Genomic DNA, 23,280 nt, shown 5'->3' with positions numbered 1-23,280 from the left:
AGTTCTAGTTGCTCTCCAAACTCATCAATATTTGGTTTTGTGTCATTTTTTTCCCATTAAATTAATTTTTGGGGGATGGGCAAAGTTCTGAGTTTTAACACATGTACAGATTCATATAACCACCACCACCAGTCAACAGAACAGTTGCTTCTCCCCAAAGAACTCTCTCATGCTATTGTTTTATAGTCACATCCTGACCCTAGGCCAACATCCATTCTCTGTTGCCAGATTTTATTTTTTAAAGTTGGAGACAGGGGCTTGCTACATTGCTGAGGCTGGCCTAGAACTTGTAATACTCCTGCCTACAGGGATTACAGGTCTATTACACCTGGTTATATTTACCTTTTCTTTTCTTTCTTTACTGTGCTGGGGATTGAAATCAGGGTCTCATTCATACTTGGCAAGTGCTCTACCACTGAGTCACATCCCCAGTTGTTCCATTACTACAATTTTGACTTGTCACAAGTATCATGTGAATGGAAGCATTCAGTGAGTCATCTATAAGACTGGTTTCATTCACTCAGTATAATGTATAATAATCTCTGAAATACATTCAAGTTATTGTATGTATTAATAATTTATTACTTTTAATTGCTGAGCATATCCTTCATTATATGGATATATCATAGTTTATTTATCCATTCATTTATTGTTTGGGCCATTATGAAGAGTTGCCATAAACATTTATGTACAGATTTCTGGATGAAAATGTTTTCATTTCTCTCAGGCTAACACATAGTAATGGGCTCACTGAGTTTCATATAAATATAACTTTATTAAAAAAAATTGTCTATCTCTGCCAGAGAGATTGTAGAAATATATGAGCATTCCAATTATTCTATATCTTTGTCAGCACTTCATTTTTAATTTTAGCCATTTAAATAGGTGTAGAGTGGTATCTCATTATGGTTTTAATTGGCATTTCCCCATGGCTAGTGTCTTTTCATGTGCTCATTTGCCAACCAAACAGCATTTCAGGTGACATATCAAGTCTTTTTGTTTAATTTTTATTATATTAATTTAAAAAATTATATTGTATATTTAAAAGTTCTTTAAATATTCTACACACAATAATATGCAGAATATGTTCTTTATGGGATATTTGGTTTGCAAACATTTTCTTCCAGTCTTTAGCTTGTCATTTCATTCTCTGTGCAGTGGCTTTATAGTAGGGTGAAAGTTTTAAAATTTGATGAAGTTCATTTATCAAATTTATTCTTTTATGAAATCATGCTTTTGGTACTACACGTAAACATTCTGCCTAGGTTCAGTTACTGAATATATTCTAAAAGTTATAAATTTTTAGGTGCTAGATTTAGACCTATGAGTCAATTTGATTTAATTTTAACAGAACATGAGATTTAGGTTGAGATTCACATTTCTGCATAGAGATGTCTAATACTTGCAACACCCTTTGTTGAGAAGAAATCCTTTCTCTATTGTGTTATCTTTTATACTTAAATAGTCAAATCTGTGTGAGTCTAATTCTGAACTCTCGATTCTATTTCACTAATCTATATATCTATTTCTTTGCAAACACTACCCTGTCTTATATACTGTAGCTTTACAGTGAATCTTCAAATTGGGTGCTATTCATTCCTGTAACTTCATTCGTTTTTTTAAAAAAAGGAATGTTGAAATAATTTTTCATAGGAGATATTCTACTTTCTTTGCCTTTCAAAATAAATTTTTAAATCCCTTGTTGGAACTTGAATTGGATTGCACTAATTTCTATACAGCAATTGGGAAGATGTTTTATGATTGAGTCTCCCACCAGAGCTAGAAGAGATGAGCTGTCAGTTTCCTTTCTCTGCTGTGTACTTCTGAGGACTATGTCATGTGCCCTAAGTCAACTGGCAGAAGACAGAAAAAGGAAAGCAATGGTGATTCTACTCACTCTCTAGGATTAGAGTTTTTCTGGTTAGAGAGAGGATTCCCCTTCTCTCACAGTTTTAGTTGCTTTCTTGAACACTGCTCCCATTGCTGTGTCACCTTGGCAAAATTGCCTGGAAGGTGCTATAGTAAAAAAGGGGGAAAGGTGGAAAAAAAAAAAAAAAAAAAAAAAGAGAGAGAGAGAGAGAGAAAGAGAAAGAGAGAGAAATAGCCCTCTCCTTCTAACATTTTGTTGTTTCCTGAACCAGAAAAACAGGACTTCTCTTTGGGTTCTCTTCTTTCTGCACCCAGTGTGCACTCCTTAGTATTGGGCTGCCTTTAATACAATTCTTAATAAAAGCAATGAGAACAGACATTCCTTTCTTGTTTGTGTTTTTAAGGTAAAAGCTTTCAGTCTTTCACTATTAAGCATATTATGATACTGAAAGCACAATTTGTAAAAGAAACAGTTGATTATTTAGGAAATGAAAAGACAAGCCACAGGGCTGGGATTGTGGCTCAGTGGTAGAGTATTTGCCTAGCATAAGTGAGGCACTGGGTTCAATCCTCAGCACCACACACAAAACTAAATAAAATAAAGTTATTATTAAAAAAAAAATTTACTCAAAAAAAAAAAAAAAAAAAGACAAGCCAAAAACTGGGAGAAATATGAGGAAATAATTGGAGTAAAGTATTTGTACCGAGAATACACAAAAAAACTTGATGACAGGAAGACAAATAATCTAAGGAAAATCAGGTCAAAGATTTGGTGACATTTAATCATAGATACAAGAATGGTAAAGTAAGTACATGAAAATATCCTCAATATTCTTAGTAGTTAGAAAAATGCAAGTTAAAATCACAAGATGCCACTTAACACCCAGTAAAACAGCAACAGCAGTAAAGTAAAAAAGAAGCGTTCATGAACACGTGGAGAAACTAGATCCTTATAACATTGTTAGTGGGAATGCAAATGGTATATAGCCACTTTGGAAAACAGTTTGCCAATTTCTTAAACAGTTAAACAGAGAGTCACCAAGGGACCCACCAACTGAATTTCTAGGAATCTACCCAAGAAAAGTGAAAACTTACATTCATACTAATATTCTCAGCAACATTATGCATAACAATCAGAAAATGAAACAACACTGAACAATACAAAAGACCAAAGGATACATGCTAAAACATAAATGAATTCAAACATTATCCTCAAGAAAAAAGCCCAGACACTAATGACTACATAGTATATGACTACATTTACATGAAATGTGCAGAAAAAGCAAATCTAAACTGAGAGTACATTAGTTAATCTAAGCCTGGGGCTGGGAGTAGGAATGGAAAGTTACTACAAATGTGCAGGAGAAATATTTTGGGGGTGATGGAAAACTTCTAAAACTTGTGATAGTTGCATAACCCTGCAAACTGACTATATAAATAATTGAATCATATACTTCAAATGGGTATACTATTTGGTTCCAGGGAAGATGGAGTAAATGCACTCCATTCTCTCTCCCTTGAGTCAAATCTGGAAAGAATTCATAAAGCAGCTCTCTACGGTGACTTATTATGAAATGTAAATGGTAGCAAGTCCACTGGAGGAGACCAGCATTCAAAGTTCCCCTGAAGTAGATACTTGTCTAGCATATGCAAAGCCCTGGATTTTCCATTCATCCTCCCTCTGGCATTAGCAAGGGTACACTCAAATATAGTCCAAAGTGGTGATTGTGTACTGTATAGTATTAGAAGAAAAAAAAAAAAAAAAGCCCCCCAAAGCCCCAAGAGAAGCCCTCTCCAATCTGAGGAATGAGAAAGGGGTGTCTTAAAAGTCAAGAGAGTAGGGAAAAAAATCTCCCCGTTTATTCTTTTTTCTTTCTCTCCTACCGGAGCAAGTTTGAGAAGCTCTAGATTCAGTCAGTCTGTGCTGGGTGAGATGTATATAAAGATCAGAATTATCTGAACAATTTTTTATATTTTTAGTTTGATCAAAGTTATATACACATGCTTAAAGAGTCAAACAACTTTCTAATCCTTGTTTAAAGAAAGAAGAAGAAGAAAAAAAAAAAAAAAAAACCCAAAAGAAAACTCTTCCTTCAATTCTCCATTCCCAATTTTTTCACTTGTTTCTCTTTCTTGCTATTTAACCTCCAAAGTTCTAAGTATTGTATATTTTTACTTCCTGGGTTTTAAATTTCTAGTTCTAGGTATCATGCATTTGCTTCCTACTACAGAATATGAGAATTCATTTCTAGCCCCATCCCAACACATATACTTCCTAGTTCCTCAATCTCTCAATGTAACTTTGTGATATCATTATTTAATATTTACATTAGGATTACGTAAAATGCAATTCACAGCTAAATTACATATTATGAATACTTTTCCTTTCTGCACAAGATTCCTTCTCCATTTTATCCTGCCCCTCCCCCTTGATTAGTTTTCTATGTATTTGCTGCTAATTTCAAACTCGGAGATAAAGGACATGTGGAGATAGGCAGGTTTTCCAACCATCATTACTATAGTGAACTTATGATGTTCACAAAGGAGTGAGTTAAACACTGGAGTAGAACTGGAGAAAAACCCTGTTTTGTTTGTTTTTCTGTGGTACTAGAGATCAAATGCAGGGCCTCCACCAAATCTCTAGTTTTTAAACCATGAGTGAAAATACCCATGGTTTCATTTATGTCCCTGTTCACTAAAATGTAAAAAATGGTCTACGTATTGAACACTCTTTATAAGTGGGTGAAAGGATTACTTAATTAACTGATGCAGGAAATTCACTATGTGATCTAAGAAATAACTTGAGTCCCTACCCTGAGTAGTGGTGTTTCTGGAAATAAAAAGATTATTAAAGATCACTTAGGATAATTCTCATCTGAGTAAGACTAGCTGACTAAACAATCTAACCCATGCAAATACCTAACAAATTCAGTAATAGAGAATAGAAGTCATCTGATATTTATTAATACTGTTATTTTTCAATCATTAAAGTCTAACTCTACTTGTCTTAAATTTCAGGGCACTGATCTGAAAAGGTCCTGCTAAGAGGTTAAGATGCATTATTCCACTTACAACTCTTAAGATGGAAGTATTACTATCCCAATTTTACATATGAGAAAACTGAGGCTTAGAGAAATGAAGTAGCTTGTCCAATGTAGCAGCTAGTAAGTGGCAGAATTATAAGTTGAATCCACAACTTATGATAAAACTTGTGCCATTTATCCATCATCCATATGGAAAGACTACAGTATGAAAGAAGAGGCCAGAAAAGAATTTTTAAGAGTTTTCCAAATCAAGGCAAACATGAGCACATAATCCAATCCTCTTCTCCATTCATGATAGAGTCAAACCAGCTGCAGCAGTGGCAGTGGCACTTAAGAAGGGAGAAATAACAGAGAAATACAACAGACAAATTTGGCATGGAAAAACTTGTAGAACAAAAAAGCAGCCTGAACTTAGCTGATCCAGAGGCTGCAGAGTGAACTGGTATTTGAAAAGTGCTCTTGTTTCTCAATTGGCAAGCTCTCAAGAATTTAGGTGGGGAGCAATCCTGAGGAGGCCACACTGCAGCTTGCTTCTGCAGGAGCCAGGGAGATCACCACAGACATTGTCACAATGTTCCAACAAGCACCTACCACATGGCTTAGGGTGTATCTAGCAGTGAAACAGGCATAGAGTAGACTGTATCCAGGGGGCTTCAAGTCAAAGATACAGGGAGAATGCAACTTGCTTTTCCCTTTGAGTCTGGCGCTCAAGTGATCAAATGAAGAGGGTTGGAAAAATGAAGAGACTAAGCCTAGGAAGGCCATATCTGTTGAGGGTGAAGTGTGTGAGACTTGTGAAGGGTTTGTTCCCTGTCCCACAAGTATAATTAATTCTTGGGAGGGTCCTGAGATCCAGACCTCCAGCAGAGATCAGCATCTGCCTGACCCTAGAGGTGTACTGATCTAATCTCTCCAAATCAGACACCACCCAATAAAGTCCCTAAGACCCGATTAGAGTTAAGTCCCAACTTCTCCAGAACTCCCCACTTAGAACTCTGTAGCAGTCTCATCCTGGGAGTTCATCCATCTTGTCTTTCTAGACAAAATTCCAAAAGAGAGTACTTCCCATTCCATCCTACCTCACAGTGGTGAGAAGGGAAGGTGGAAAGTTGGAAGCTATTTCAATCAGCTCCAGCTTCAGTTTTAGGTCACTATAGCTGGCAGTTTGATGAGCAACACACAAAAACAAAGGTTAAAAAGAAAGGGTTTAATAACGCCCAGCCCTCAAGTGTGTGAGAGTACATGCGTACTCTTTCTCTCTGTACATAGCCCAAAAAGAAACAGAAAGAACAGTCAGCATAGGCAGTCACAAACTATCCTTACTGACATTTATGACCACCTAGAAGACAACTGTTTCATTTTTCACTGAGAATTTTTCTCCTTTGGTATTCTTCTTGTGCTGTGTGCACACGCATGTGCGTGCTCACACGCACACACACATAATTTCTTTTTCTCATTTTTAGCATTTTTAAAAAATTGCTCTTTGTCGTCTTTTGAGGGTTAGGGTTTTTGTGGTTTATTTCGGTTTTATGTTGTTTTTGTTTCTCTTTCTCTCCTTTCTTCTTCCTCTAATAGCCAAATTCTCTTGTTCTTTCCCTCTCCCTTGATTTAGTATTTTAAAAAAAATTTCTTTTTATTTGTCAATGAATCTTTTATTTATTTATATGTGATGCTGAGTATCAAACCCAGGATCTTACACATGCCAGGCAAGCACTCTACCCCTGAGCCACAACTCCAGCCCAACTTAATATTTTTTAATTTAGTTTTTATCCTCCTCCTTTACAGCTGTCATTTGCTACATCCCTTCTGCTTTCTCTCTTTACATTTTGAATTTTCTAAACTCTTTACTACCTTTCTATTATATTTTCTTTTAACTGTATTTCTGCCACCTTTTAGAACTATTTAGATTCTATAACTCCTGATCCCACAATTCATGTTGTTGCAGTGATCAGTATGATGGATGACAAGCTATTTATTGTTTTTGCTTTTGGCAATTGCTTACTCTACCATTCTTCTTGTTGTGGACTGGGGCATTTATTTTAATGTTGTATACTGTTTGCTTCCGTAGTTGCTATTGTTTGTTTCTTCCTTTTCTGTGAGGTGCTGGGAATCTCCTGGGACAATACAAGTTCAAAGGATAGAAACTCTGCTACTGAGCTAAACCTAGCCAAGAAACAGAGTACCTTGCTCCACATTCAAATTAACCAGGCTTAAACTTTAGTGATACTTTAATACAAAAAAAGAGAAGAGGCAAAAATTCAAACTAATGACCACACCCCAAGTAATAACAGATAGTGGGGCCACTCAGGCAGGTTCCACTCATGGACATAACAAAAACAGAATTAGCACAAAGCCTGTAACACCACACCTATGACAGGTCTCAATCTAGATCAATCCAATAACCCTTTAGAATACACAGAATTGTTAGTGAAAAAGAATAACCAGAGAGGGTACATCCCATATAGTGTGTTTGAATATAATACAATTGCCAGATCTACAAAGAGGACCCCATTCTTTTGAGAACTACAGGAAAAATGGAACCCTAAAACTCTGACACAATATACACTGTATCAAAATACACTAATAATCACCAAAGAACTAGCAGGGAAACTATACTATAATACCCATTTAGAAATATATTGAAAAATTCATAACAACCTGATATCCTAGAACACTTTGGTAAGAGAAGGCTGTGCCAAAGCCCAACGGAGTGGAAGAGAAATCTCACCCATCAGCTGCATAAATCCAACACAAGAATACGAGAAATATGAAAAAACAAGGTAACATAATGCCTCCTTTAATTTATAATAGAACAATAACTAACTCTAAAGATACTGAAGTGGGGAAAATACCAGAAAAAGAATTCAAAAAAATGATTACAAAAATGATCAATGAATTCCAAGAGAACACAGGAAAACAACTGAATGAATTAATGAAATGAGTATAGGATATTAAAGAGAATTTCAATAAGAAAAGAAAGATACCGATAAAGAAACAAATTGTAGAAAAGAGAGACACAGAAGTCAGATAAAATGTTCAGTTGGAAGTTCAATAGAGTAGATTATGCTGAAGACAGAATCTCAGAGTTGGAAGACAAAGTGACTGCCTTAAACATTCAGATGGTATTAAAGAAAGAAAATAATCATGATTAAAATATACAAGAGCTCTGGGATAACATTAAGAGACCAAATTTAAGAATCACAAGATTCAAAAAGAATATCTTCACAACACATTATAATTAAAATGCCCAACACAAAGAACAAAGATAGAATTTTAAAAGCCTCCAGAGAAAAACCTAAAGTCACATTTAGATGCAAGTCAATCAGAATTCCAGTTTCTCAGCACAAACTCTAAAATCCAAGAGAGCTTGGAATGATGTGTTCCAAATTCTGAAAGAAAATAACCATCATCCATGATTGTTATATCCAGCAAAGCTATCCTTCAGAATTGGAAAAAAAAAAAAAAAAAAAAAAAAAAAAAAACCCTTCCAAGAAGAAACAAAGAGAATTTATGGCTATTAAGCCAACACACTGAAAATACTTATAGAAATACTACACCCAGAAGGGGGGGAGGAACCAAACAAATCCAGAGTTCACAAATGAATAAATCCCATTTGAAGAGTAGCTAAGCAAATGAGAAATAGGAGCAAATTAAACATTAAAAATAAATCAAGCTAGGCACGCCTGTAATCCCAGTGGCTAAGGAGGCTGAGGCAGGAGGATTTCGAGTTTAAAGCCAGTCTCAGCAAAAAAAACAAGTGCTAATAAGTAACTCAGTGAGACATTGTCTCTAAATAAAATACAAAATAGGGCTGGGGATGTGGCTCAGTGGTTGAGGGTCCCTGAGTTCAATCCCTGCTGTCTCACCCCCAAAAAAATCAAAGCGGCAGAAATTATTAAGCATCTTTCTATAATAACATTGACAATACCCTCCATTAAAACACATAGGCTGGCAGAATGGATTAAAAAACAAAATCCAATTAAATATTTCAAGAGACTCACTTTGTAGGCAGGTGGAAAGTAAAAGGATATAAATTGATATACAATACAAATGGAGGCCCCAAAAAGCAGGAATAGCTACTCTCATATCTGACAAAGCAATAGTCAAACCAAAATTAATCAGAGACCAAGAAGGTCACTTCATACTGGTAAAGAGAATAATTCAACGAGAAGATGCAACAATAGTAAAAGTTTACACTGCCAAATGTTTGTACACCTAATTACATAAAACAGACACCAGTTGAATTTAAGCTTCACATAGAACCCGTACAATAAAACTGAGTGACTTCAACACACCTCTCTCACCAATAGGTAGGTAGTTTGTCCAGACATAAACCCAGTAAAGGCTCTTCAGACCTAAAAAATACTATAAATCCAAAGGATCTAAAAGATATCTAAAGAATATTTAATCCAACAGCCAAACCCATATTCTACTCAGCTGCTCATAGACTCTCCTCCAAAATGCACCACAAAGCAACTCTTAGTAAATACTACATATATATAATTATACTACAGAGTTACGGTAACAAAAGTTGCATGGTTACTGACACACACACATCTGATGATAATGGAATAAAATTAGAAATCAACACACACACACACACACACACACGGAGACATGGAGAACAATACAATTTTGAATGATGAATGGATGATAGAATAAATCAGGGGAGAGACTAAAAATCTCTTTGAATTGATGAGAATAGTGATACAACATACCAAAACCTATGGGAAACTATGAAGACAGTTCTAAGATAAAAGTTTATAGCTATGACTGCCTACATAAGAAAATCTGAAAGATCTCAAATAAATAACCTAATGATGTATCTCAAGGTGCTTGAAAAACAAGAACAAACCAATTCCCAAACCACTAGAAGGAAGGAATTAAGGAACTCAATGAAACAGAGATTAGAAAAAAGTTTGTTCCTTACAAAGATAAACAAGATTGAAAAAGCCCCAAAATAATAAAATTAGGGATGAAAAAAGGAGAAATCACCACGAATGTCACAGAATCACAGAAATTCAGAAGATCATTAGGAACTATGTTGAAATTTAGTACTCACAAAAATCAGAAAACCTAGAGGAAATGGATATATTTGTAGACACACATGACCTGCCAAAATTGAATCAAGAGGATACAGAAAACCTAAACAGATCAATAACTAGCAATGATGCAGAAGCAGTAATAAAAAGCCTTCCAACATGAAAAGGTCCAGGACTAGATGGATTCTGAGCTGAATTCTACCAGACCTTTAATGATGAACTAATTTTAGTGTCACTTCTCTTCAAATTATTCCATGAAATAGAATGGAACCAAGTATCACCCTCATACTAAAATGAGACAAGGACACATCAAGAAGAGAAAACTATAGACCAATATCCCTAATGAACTTAGATATAAAATTATACTACAGAGTTACGGCAACAAAAACAGCATGGTTACTGACATAAAAACAGACACAAAGATCAGTGGTATCAAATAGAATATCGATAGAGACAGAACCCATACAGATACAGTTATCTGATCCTTTACAAAGATGCCAAAAATGTATGATGGAGAAAAGACAGCCTTTAAAACAAATGAAGTTGAGAAAACTGGTTATTCAAATGTAGAAGAATGAGTCTAGATCCTTCTCTCGCCCTGCGCAAGTCAACTCAAAATGGATCAAAGACCTAGGAATTGAACCAGAAACTATGTAAATCCTTGAAGAAAAGCAAGCATCAACACTCCAACGTATAGACACAGGCAACAACTTTCTCAATAGGACACAAAATAGCTCAAGAAATAATGCTACAGATTAATAGATTAATAAATGGGATGGTAGTTATCTAATTAAAAAGTTTCTGCACAGCAAAGGAAACAATTCAGAATGTGAAGAAAGAACCTACAGAATGGGAGAAAATCTCTGCTCACTATTCTTCTGACAGGGAATTAATATCCAGAATACATAAAAAACTCAAAAACTTAACACCAAAACAAAACAAAGAAATAAAATAACAACAAAAATAAGCCAGTTAAAAATGGGCAAATTGGCTGGGTTCAGTGGCCCAAGCTTATTATTCCAGCAGATTGGGAGGCTTGAGGTAGGAGGGTAGGAAATTCAAAGCCAGTCTCAGCAGCTTAGTGAGGTCCTAAGCAACTCAGTGAGACTTTGTCTCTAAAAAAGGGCTGGGGATGTGGTATTCCTGAGTTCAATCCCCAGTACCAAAGGTGGGGGAAGCAAATTAAATAGACACTTCTCAAAAGAAGTATGTGTGGCCAACGAATATATATGGAAAAAAAGTTCAATATCTTTAGCAATTAGGGAAATGCAAATCAAAACCACACAGATTTCATCTCACTCTAGTTAGAATGGCAGCCATCAAGAATAATATTCAGCACCACATTATCAATAAATAAAATAAAAGATCCACTGACAACTAAAAATAAATTAAAAAAAAAAGAATACAAATGTACAACAGTAAGTGCTGAAAAGGATGTGAAGAAAAAGAAACAGTTACACTGTTGGTAGACATTGTTGGTGAAATTACAAATTAGTACAACCACTATGGAAATCAGTATGGAGGTTCCTCAAAAGACTAAAAATGAAATCACTATATGACCCAGTTCTACCATTCCTGGGTATTTATCCTAAAGAATTAAAGTCAGCACACTATAATGATACACGTATACTCATGTTTACAGCAGCACAATTCACAACAGCCAAACTATGGATGAAACTTGAGAACATTAAGCAAAATCAGCCAAACTCAGAAAGCCGACAGTTGTATGTTTTTTCTCATTTATGTAGCAGCTAGAGAGGAAAAAGGAAAAGAAAGGTGGTAGGAAAATCAAAGGGAGATCAGGAGAGGATACAGACCCAGTGGGGAGAGAGGAAGGAAGGAAAAGGGAGAAATACTAGGGAATTTTGTTGACCAAATCATATGGTTATATTGTATACATGTACAAATATGTAGCAACAAATCCCATCATAATGTGTAACTATCATATACCAATAAAAATAGATGAAAAAAGAGTTGGAAGTTAAAATTTCATCAGTTAAATCTGTATCAACTAGCAAAGCAGGAAAGGAGGGGGAAATGAAAAAGATAATAAACAGAAAACTAGATTAGGTCAAAATTTATTAAACTGCAGTTGGATTAAAATCAATCCAACTGATTTTGCACTTGAGTAGCTGTGTGTGACTAAAGAAAACATATGACCATGCTGAATGGTATCATTTCAAACTTACAATCACCAGCCACAAGTAGACTCAGCATTCTCAACAACACTGCTGCAATTCCTAATCAACTCCTTCAAACTACTACCTCTCCACAGATTCTCAAAACCTCTTCCTTTCTCCTCACCCACAACCTTGTTTCTAATTTCACTGGACAAAATAAATAAATAAAAGTCACCAGATAAGAATTTTCACAGTCCCATCAACACATGTACCATACTGTATGCACCTGGGATCATAAACACTGTATTTTCTCCTGCTACACAATGGCTGAATACCCACCCCTGTTCTTGTCAAAACCAACTATATCCCTTCTTACCTACTCCTGTTCAAGGCTCTTGGTGTAACTCTTCTCTCAAACTTTCCCTCTCAATTGGATCATTTCTATCAGCATACAGAAATACTGTACTATACACTGTCTTTATAAAAGATAAAAGTCCCCTTTGATTGTATGCTCCTCCCATAACAATCCTTTCTCTTTCTTCTTCACAACAGCCTCACCTCAGAAGCACTGCAAAATATTTATGGCTGTTTGAATAATCTCTTCTATGATATGCTCTCTCCACAGCTTCACCTCCCACTTCTTTCCAATCTGATTTTATTATGAAATATAGCATGAATACTGAAATGGGGTGCACAAAAACATAAAAGTGAGCTAAATGAGTATTGCAGAGCAAACACCATGTAACCACCATTCAGAAAACACTACAAGCACCTCACAAGTCCCCTCACTCTTGGTTAATCTCTTTCCTTTCCAAAGGTGATCAATCACTATATTGTATTATTTTGCCCATTTTGACTCCCTAGAAACAGTAGCACTCTGTATATACTCTTATTTGATTACTTTGCACAATATAATATTGTTATATTGGTGAGATTCATCCATGGTGTGGCATGTAGCGTTTGTTCATTTTTACTGTTTATATATTCTATTGTATGAACATACCACACCACATTCTTCTGTTGATAAACATGTTTTTCAGTTCACAATGAATACAATAGCACCGCTATAGACATTTTGGTCCTTTATCCCAGAACACACATTTCTAACATACCTAGGAGTGGAAGTGCTACCTGTCTTCAACTAAGTGTTCAAAGTATGCATGAGACTGGTTATAAACTCCCTATTTTGCTCCACTGATCTATTCATCTATCCTTGTAACATTATGCCACATTATCTTAATTATTATAGCTTTTTTTTTAAATATTCATAATTCTTCTATAGGAATGTTTGACTCTTCCAGGTCTTTGCATTTCTAGTGACATTTGAGAATCAACTTGTCAAATCACATATACACTAGGTTATGAATGACACTATAATGAATTTATAAATTAATTTGAGAAGGAACATCTTTACAATATTGAGCAATACAAACCATGAACATGAGGTATTTCTTCACTTATTTAACTTCTTTCAATGTTTTAGAATTTCCCTTGAAGAGTAGGTTGCTTTATTTTTGACAGTTTACATTTTGATTGCATTTATTAAGTGATACTTAAAAATTTTTATTTTCTAGTTGTTAGAAAACAACTGACATACAGAAATACAATTGACCTTTCTTATAAATACTGACCATAAAACCATCAACCTTGATGAATACTTACTCATTTGAATCTTTACCTGTACTTTGTTTGGATTTTCATCCTACACAATCATGTCAACTGCAAATAATATGATTCAATTCCCTTTTTTTGAATCCTTATAACCTATTTTTTTCTGGCTAAGACTTCCAGTGTGACAATGAAAAGCAGTAATGACAAGGGATATCTAGGTTTGCTTCAGGTCTCAAAGGGAAAGTTTTGAAATTATTGCTAAATATGGACAACTTTGTGTTTTGTTTGTTTAGGCTCTCTTTATCAGATTAAGGAAGTTCCCTTCTGCTCCTAGTTTGCTAAGGAGCTTTATCATAATAGTAACAAATTTATCAAATATTTTCTCTGTATCTAATCAGTCACATAACTTGTAACCTTAAGCCCTGTTAAGTAGTAAATTTAAATGAGTTTCAAGTACCAAAACAACTTTCTAGGTCTGATTAAAACACTTTGGTTTTGATGTATCAATTTTACATATTGCTGGATTTAACAAGTTCATTTAATTAATGTCCTTCTGTCCTTGTCAAATTTTCTTGTCAACATCATGCTGATTATATGAAACACGTTTAGTATGGTCCCTCTTTTTCAAAAAGTTTCTGTTAGTTTGGCATTATTTCTTCCTTAAATGTATATAAAAATATAATTCATTAATAACAAAGTTAGTTATGCCTGAAAGTTTGTTAGTATTTATGTATGTGTATCTTTGGATGAAGTTTTAAATAATTATAGCACTTATTTAAAAGAGTACTTTATTTTTTCTATTTTTTTCTGGTGTAGTTATATTTTTCCAGGAACTGTCAATTTTATCTGAAGTTTTAAATAATTTTATTCATAATATTGATTTGTAATCTTACATTTACTTTATTGTGGTAAAAAAAAAAAAAACAATATGAGGGCAGCTGGTCACATGTTAAGGGTGGGGGTGAGGGGGCCTCTCAAGCCTGCGGCCTGTGTCTATGGTCCCACCTGTAAGGTCCAGCTGCCCAGGACCGTGCTCAAGGGTATGGTGCCAAAGGAACCAGTTCCGGAGTCCCAATAACAGGCCTGTCCCCTCAGCTCTTGGCCTGGTGTGAAGGTCTCCCCTGATCTGAGAATGGCTACCTCACGATATGACCCAGTGGCTGAAATTGGTGTCAGTGCCTATGGGACGGTACAAAGCTCGTGAACCCCACAGTGGCCACTTTGTGGCCCTCAAAAGTGTGAGTCCCCAATGGAGGAAGAGCTGCAGGGGGCCTTCCCATCGGCACAGTTCACGAGGTGGCCTTACTGAGGTGCCTAGAGACTTTTGAACATCCCAATGTTGTCCAGCTGACAGATGTCTGTGCCACTTCCTGGACTGACTGGGAAATCAGGGTGACCCTAGTATGTTTGAGCATGTTTACCAAGACCTAAGGACCTATCTGGACAAGGCACCGCCAACTGGCTTGCCAATTGAGACCATCAGGGATCTGATGCGCCAGTTTCTAAGAGGCCTGAATTTTCTTCATGCCAATTGCATCGTTCATCAGGATCTGAAGCCAGAAAATATTCTGGTGACAAGTGGTGGGACAGTCAAGCTGGCTGACTTTGGCCTGGCCAGAATATACAGCTACCAGATGGCCCTTACACCTCTGATTGTTACACTCTGGTATCGTGCTCCCCAAGTGCTTCTGCAGTCTATATATGCAACCCCTGTGGACAGTGGAGCGTTGGCTGTATCTTTGCAGAGATGTTTCGTTGGAAGCCTCTCTTCTGTGGAAACTCTGAAGCTGACCAGTTGGGCAAAATCTTTGACCTGATTGGGCTGCCTCCAGAGGATGACTGGCCCTGAGATGTATCTCTACCCCAAGGAGTCTTCCCCCCAACAGGACCTCGCGCAGTACAGTCAGTGGTGCCTGAGATGGAGGACTCTGGAGCTCAGTTGCTCCTGGAAATGCTGACTTTTAACCCACACAAGTGAATCTCTGCCTTCCAAGCCCTGTAGCACTCTCGTCTACATAAGGAAGATGATCCGGAGTGAGCGCTGAAGTGGCTGCCACAGAAGGAAGAGATGGTGCCATTATCCTCCTTCTGGACACTTGAGTGAAGAGAACCCCATTGAGAAGGCAACCTCTGCCTCTCTCTGAGGCTGTGAAGAATCCCCCAACTTTTGACAGAGAATATTTTGCTGCCTTAATAACATTTTCCACCTACCCCTCCTTTTGAGGCTTATCCTCCTGCCCCACCCCCTTTTCTATACACTAAGGGGTCTATCTCTCCCCCCCACCTTGATATTGGGGTTCTTTTTTTACACAGGAAAACAAAACACGACAAAGAAACATGGTCTTTAAGAAAAAAAAAAAAAAGCAACACGATATGAGATTTACCTTCTTAAAAAATGTTTAAGTGCACAATGAGTAAGTACTGTTATCTACAGACAGTGCTATGCAGTAAAGCTCTAGCTAATTATCCTGCATAACTGAAGCTTTAGGCTTACTGATAACTTCTCATTTTTTCCTGCCCACTACAATTCTATCCTCTGCTTCTGTGAGTCCAACTATTTTAGGTATTTTACACAATTCACTTATAATACTTTAAATCACTACAGGATATGCAGTGATACCCTCTTTATCATTCAGTACTTATTATTTAGAAAAGCATTTCTTGTTTTGTTAACTTCTTTCAAGGAACTAACTCTCAGCTTCATTGAGTATCTATACTTTATGTTTGTGTTCTATTTTATTAATTTCTGCCCTTAATAATTATTTTCAGATCTGGACATATAATAGCTCCCCTTTCCATTTCTCACATAAATCATCTGTGACTCCTATTTTCAAGATTGGTTACTTTTATTAGTCTTTTTCAATGAACCAGCATTTGACTTTGCTGTTTTTCTACCATATATTTGTTTACTATTTCCTAAGTTTTCAGTCTTTAAGTTTCTACTTTTGCTTCTATTTGTTTGAGTTCAATTTGTTTTTCTTTGTCTAATTTCCTAAAATGGCTAGTTCTTTCATTTTCCATCTTCTTTTTTGTAAAATTAAATGCATTCAGAGTTATACAGTTTCAGCTAACTGAAATGCATCCCACAAGTTCTGAATTGTAATACTGGCATTATTAAGATAAAGTATTTTATTCCTCAGTGTATTTAATGCCTGGCTAATAGGAGTTACAAAAAGAGAAAACAGACAAATGAGAAATATGGACCTGTCCAATGATGATATAATACTTATGGGCAAGATTTCACACCTTCATTACCACAAGCACACAATTTATTTGAATGCAAAGATACTGGGTTCACAATCCCTCTAGATGTAACTACCAATCTACAGGGAAAAAAGAAAACAAAGAAACATGTTCATTGATATCAGACAGATGCAGTCAGCAATATGCAGACTAAGAAAACAACAGACATTGTATCTGCACTCATCATATAGTAAACTGTAGGGGAGGAAGATGGAGAAGGATCTTAAGGTTTAAGAGACATATATGCACCAGCTGCAATATATAGATCTTATTTCTATCCTGATAGTACAGAAAAGAAAACTATGACATAAGGAGGGACGTTTGAACAGTAACTGTGTATTTCAAGGTATGAAGGAATCACTGTCAACATATTTTTAGGCATGAAAATAGAACCATGATTTTTCTTCTTTCTCTTTTCCAATGGGTCCGTATCTTTCAGAGGTACATACAGAAATATGTATGAGTGATATGGCTTTGCCTGGAACTGGAAAATCTACTTCTAATTTTATTGTCTGTAGATGCTTCTAATTTTACAGAGTGCAGAAACTATATAGGTTTCTCTATAAAGGTTGCTCTTGTCAAATCAGCTGCTTACCCTAAAGTATATGACTAACAAGAATAAAAGTCCAAAATGTATGCCACAGTGTATTTAATAGTTTAATTTTGGAAGTTACACTTTGCTACTCATATCCTGTACTACTGCTCAAACAGACCAACCCTAGCACAATGTGAGAAGAGATTACACACAGGGGTGAATATCTAGAGGCAGAGATTGCTGGAGGCTATCTTAGAAGGGACAGATGAGTGTATAAACAGACTGCTGGGAACTGTTGAAAATAGCCTGTGAATACATGAAGATTCATTATATTATTATCTCTATGTTATTTTCATATACATTTGAAATGTTTCATAATAGAAAAAGTAAAATTTTTTAAAAAGGGGATGCCAGTATAAAAAGGCAACTTTATGATAGTAGTGAGTCCCTCTGAAATTCTATTGTTAGTCAAAAGGATTGCATATAGCAGCTATACTTTGTCAAGTCTGAGGAAGCTTCATCGAGCCTAAAACCTAATGTGCAAGCATGTGTATTACACCATTTACACAGTATTTTAAATATGAAAGTATTTACTGTCAAAAAATTAATGACTAATAATGCTTCTCACTGATAAGATTAAGAACCACATAAAGGGAGGTTTTCAAGATGGCAGAATAGAGGAGGTCACTTTCCTGGCTGCTCCATGGCATGAAAACAAGAAAGCAGACAGGCAGCTTCTTAGCAAGTAAGGTACTGGAAACCTTCAGAGACACTTTTAAGTCCAGGGGGTAGAAACTACTGCCTCAGATCCATACTGTTAGATGGGTAGACACAAACAAACAACATGAAAAAGGAAGGGAAAAAAATTGCCCCAAGTAAACCAAGATATTTCTAATAACAGAATCCATCGACACCACAGTACAAGAAAAGTCACAGGAGTTTAGAATGTACTAAACTGATCAGCAAGGTAAAGGATGGTTTAAGGAGTAAAATCAGAGAGCAAATACATTAAGTAAAAGATTACTTCAATAAAGAGACAGATTCTGGAAAAAAAAAAAAAAAGGACATCTTTAAAATTAAGGAATCAATAAACCAAATTAAAAAGTCAATTGAAAACATCACCAACAGACTAGATCACTTGGAAGACAGAGCTTCGGACAATGAAGACAAAATAGATAAGCTTTTCTGGGGGTGGTAGGGCTTACCGAATTCAGGGGTACTTGACCACTAAGCCACATTACCAGCCCTATTTTGTATTTTATTGAGAAAGGGTCTCACTGAGTTGCTTAGCACCTTGCTGCTGCTGAGGCTGACTTTGAACTCTCGATCATCCTGCCTCAGCTTCCCGAGCTGCTGGGATTACAAGCATGTATCACTGCACCCAGCCAAACATAAATAATCGTGAAAACAAAATTGAACATGGAGAAAAGATGTTAAGAGACCATGAAAAGAACTTCCACGGAATGTGGGATAACCAGAAAAGATCAAACTAAAGATTTATTGGGATACATGAAGGCTCAGAGATACAAATGAAAGAAATGCACGATCTTTACAAAGAAATAATATTGGAAAATTTCCCAAACCTACAAACAAAATGAAAAATCAAATACAGGAGGCTTACAGAACCCCAAATATACAAAATTACAACAGACCCATACCAAGGCAATTATTATGAAAATGCCTAACATACAGAAAAAGGATGCAATTTTGAAGGCTTCCAGAGAAAAGTAACAGGTAACATTTAAAGAGAAACCAATCTTGATCCCAGCTGATCTTACAACCTAGACACTCAAGGTTAGTAGATCTAGGAATAATATATACCAAGCTCTGAAAGAAAACAGAGGCCAAGAATATTATATCCAGAAAAATTAAGCTTCAGAACTGATGATGAAATGAAAACCTTCCATGATAAAAAAAGTTAAAAGAATTCACAACTAGAAAGCCTATACTATAAAACATACTCTAAGATATTTCATGAAGAAGAAATGAAAAATAAAAATAAAAACCAGCAAAAGGAGGAAGTACACAAAAAGAACAGTGAATCAATGGACAAATTCTAATTAAAAGCCAGAAATAAATAAAAATGACAAGGAACAAAAATCATATCTCAATAATAACACTGAATGTAAATGGTCTAAATTCAGCAATTAAAAAGATTCAGACTGGCAAACTGGAATAAAAAATAAGACCCAACAATATGCTACCTCCAAGAGACTCACCTCATAGGCAAATAAATCCACAGACTGAGGTAAAAGGACAGGAAAAAACATATCATTCATATGGCTCTTGTAAACAAGCAGGGGTTTCTATCCTCATATCAGATAAAGTGGATCTCAAGCCACAGTTTATCAGAAGGGGAAAAGAGGATATTTCATACTGTTTTAAGGGAATTATACATCAATAAGACATAACAATTATAAATATTTATGCCCCCAAACAATGGAGCATCTACTTATATCAAACAACCTTTCTTGATTTCAAGAAGTAAAGAGATCACAACACAATGATACTGGGTGATTTTAACATGCCTCTCTCACCACTGAATAGATCCTCCAAATAAAAATTAAATAAAGAAGCTACAGAACTAAAAATATAATAAATAATTTAGACTTAACAGACATATACATATAATATTTCAACCACTGATGACTAAATACACTTTTTTCTCAGCAGTCCACAGATTCTTCTCTAAAACAGACCATATTTTAGGTCACAAAGTAACTTCTAGCAAATATAAAAAAAGAGATACTATCTTGCATCATAGATCAAAATGGAATGAAATTAGAAATCAACAATAAAATAAAAAACAGAACCTACTCTAACACCTGGTGACTAACATTATGCTATGGAATGACCAATGGATAGCAGAAGAAATCAGGGATGAAATGAACAAACATTTAGCAGTAAAAGAAAACAGCAATACAACATATCAAAATCTCTGGGACACTATGAAGGCAGTAATAAGTGGAAATTTCACTGCACTGAGCCCATTCATTAAAAGAACAAGTGGATGATGACATATAATAGGGGTGGGGAGTGAGAAAAGATTGGAGGAGCTTTAGATTGTGTCGAGGGAAATGGGGGGGGGGATATGAAAAATGGTGGAATGAGATAGACATCATTACCCTATGTACATGTATGATTACACAAATGGTATGAATCTACATTGTGTACAACCATAGAAATGAAATGATGTACCTCATTTGTGTACAATGAATCAAAATGCAGTCTGTAAATAATAAAAAATAATTTAAAAAAAGAACAGAAAGTCAACAAATAACCTAATATTACATCTCAAAGCCCTAGAAAAAGAACAAATTCACACTAAAAGTACCAGAAGACAGGAAAGAATGAAAACCAGAGCTGAAATCAATGAAACTGAAACAGAAGGAACGATCCAAAACAATCAAAAAAACAAAAAGTTGGTTCTTAGGAAAAAAAAAAAACAATAAAACTGATAAACATTTATCCAAGCTAACAAAGAGAGAGAAAACAAATTACTAAAATTTGTGATGAAAAAGGAAATATCACAACAGACACTACTGAAATAAGACAATAATCAGCACATATTTTGAAAATTTATACTCTAATAAAATAGAAAATCTTGAAGACATCAACAAATTTCTAGAGATGTATGACCTACCCAAATTGAATCAGGAGGACCTAGAAAATTTAAAAAGATCAATATCAAGCAATGAAATTGAAAATGTTATCAAAAGCCTACCAAGAAAGAAAAACCCAGGACTAGATGGATTCTCAGCCAGATTCTATCAGACATTCAAAGAAGAACCAACACCAATCCTTCTAAAATTATTCCATGAAATTGAAAGGGAGAGAACATTCCAAACTCATTCTATGAAGCTAGCTAGTATCAACCTGATACCAAAATCAGACAAAGACACAGCAAGAAAATAAAATCTCAGACCAAAATCCTTGATAAACATAAATGTAAAAATTCTTAATAAAATACTGGCAAATCACATACAAAAAACATATAAAAAGATAATGCACCATGATCAAGAGGGGCTCATACCAGGAATGCAAGGTTAATTCAACATATGAAAATCAATAAATGTAATTCATCATGTCATTAGACTTAAAGTCAGGAATCACATGATTATGTCATTAGATGCAGAAAAACTATTTGACAAAAAACAGCATCCATTCGTGTTTGAAACACTAGGGACAGTAGGAACATACCTCAACATTGTAAAGCTACATATGTTAAACTCAAAGACAACATTATTCTAAATGATGAAAAATTGAAAACATTCCCTCTGAAAACTGGAACAAGACAGGTATGCCCTCTTTCACCACTTCTACTGAACACAGTCCTGGAAATTGGCCAGAACAATTAGACAGATCAAAGAAATTAAAGGGATACAAATAGGAAAAGAATTCAAACTATCCCTATTTGCTGACAACATGATTCTATATTTAGAAGATCATAGAAACTTCAGCAGAAAAATTCTAGAATTCATTCAGTAAATCAGCAGGATATAAAATTACAGCCATGAATCAACTGCATTCCTATACAGTGATACATAAACTTTAAGTGAAATTAGAAAAACTATCTCATTCAAAATAGCCTCAAAGAGAATAAAATATTTGGGACTCAATCTAACAAAGGAGGTAAAAGATCTCTACAATGAAAACTACAGAACACTGAAGAAAGAAATTGAAGAAAACCTTAGAAAATAGAATGATCTCCCATGTTCTTGGACAGGCAGGATTAATATTGTCAAAGTGACTATACTACCAAAGGTGCTACAGAGTTAATGCAATTCCTATTAAAATTCCAATGATGCTCTTCACAGAAATAGAACAAGCAGTCATGAAATGCATTTGGAAAAATAAGAGGTGCCAACTGGTACTGGCACCAGAACAGAAGACACAGAGACAAAGCCACATAAATATAGTTACCTCATACTAGACAAAGGCACCACAAACTATACTGGAGAAAAGACAGCCTCTTCAACAAATGGTGCTTGGGAAGACTGGAAATATGAAATACATACATAACAAAATGAAATTAGACCCCTATCTCTCACCCTGCTCAAAAGTCACCTCAAAGTGGCATTAGGCCACAGACCCTGCACCTATTAGAAGAAAATATAGGCCCAAATATCCATCACATTGGCTTAGGAACTGAATTCTTCAATAAAACTCCTAAGGCACAAGAAGTAAAACCAAGAATCAATAAAGGGGATTATATTAAACTAAGAAGCTTCTTCACAACAAAGGAAAACAATCAAGAACATGGAGAGAGAGACAACAGAAGGAGAAAATCTTGGCCACCTGCACTTCAGATAGAGCATTAATCTCCAGGATATATAAAGAACTCTAAAAACTTAACACCGAAAAAACAAATAACCCAATCAATAAATGGGCAAAGGAACTGAACAGTTACTTCACAGAAGAAATATAAATGGTCAACAAATATATGAAAAAAATGTAGACTATCTCTAGTAATTACAGAAATGCAAACTAAAACTACCCTGAGATTTCATCTCACTCCAGTCAGAATGATGATTATCAAGAATACAAGTAACGATAAATGTTGACGAGGATGTGAGGGAAAAGGTACACTCACACATCGCTGGTGGAACTGCAAACTGGTGCAACAACAAAGGAAAGCAGTCTGGATATTACTCAGAAAACTTAGAATGGAACCACCATTTGACCAGTTATCCCACTCCTGGGCATATACCCAAAGAACTTAAAATCAGCATACTTGCCAGGTGTGGTGGGGCATGACAGTAATCCCAGTGGCTTGGGAGGCTGAGGAAGGAGAATCAAGAGTTCAAAGCCAGCCT

At 35.5% G+C, this 23,280-nt stretch overlaps 1 protein-coding gene and 1 pseudogene across 1 annotated transcript in view; one reads left to right on the top strand and one right to left on the bottom strand.

Annotated features, from left to right (window-relative positions):
• Galnt1 (polypeptide N-acetylgalactosaminyltransferase 1) overlaps positions 1-23,280 on the bottom strand; it is a 126,239-nt gene that overhangs the window by 47,339 nt on the left and 55,620 nt on the right. The window lies entirely within an intron of this gene.
• Positions 14,819-15,724, top strand: LOC124965461 (cyclin-dependent kinase 4-like; annotated as a pseudogene).

The sequence above is a fragment of the Sciurus carolinensis genome, chromosome 15 (assembly GCF_902686445.1).
Source record: "Sciurus carolinensis chromosome 15, mSciCar1.2, whole genome shotgun sequence".
NCBI classification, from domain to species: Eukaryota; Metazoa; Chordata; class Mammalia; order Rodentia; family Sciuridae; genus Sciurus; species Sciurus carolinensis.
Note: the sequence above shows the minus strand (reverse complement) of the source record. Positions and strands in the feature narration are given on the sequence as shown.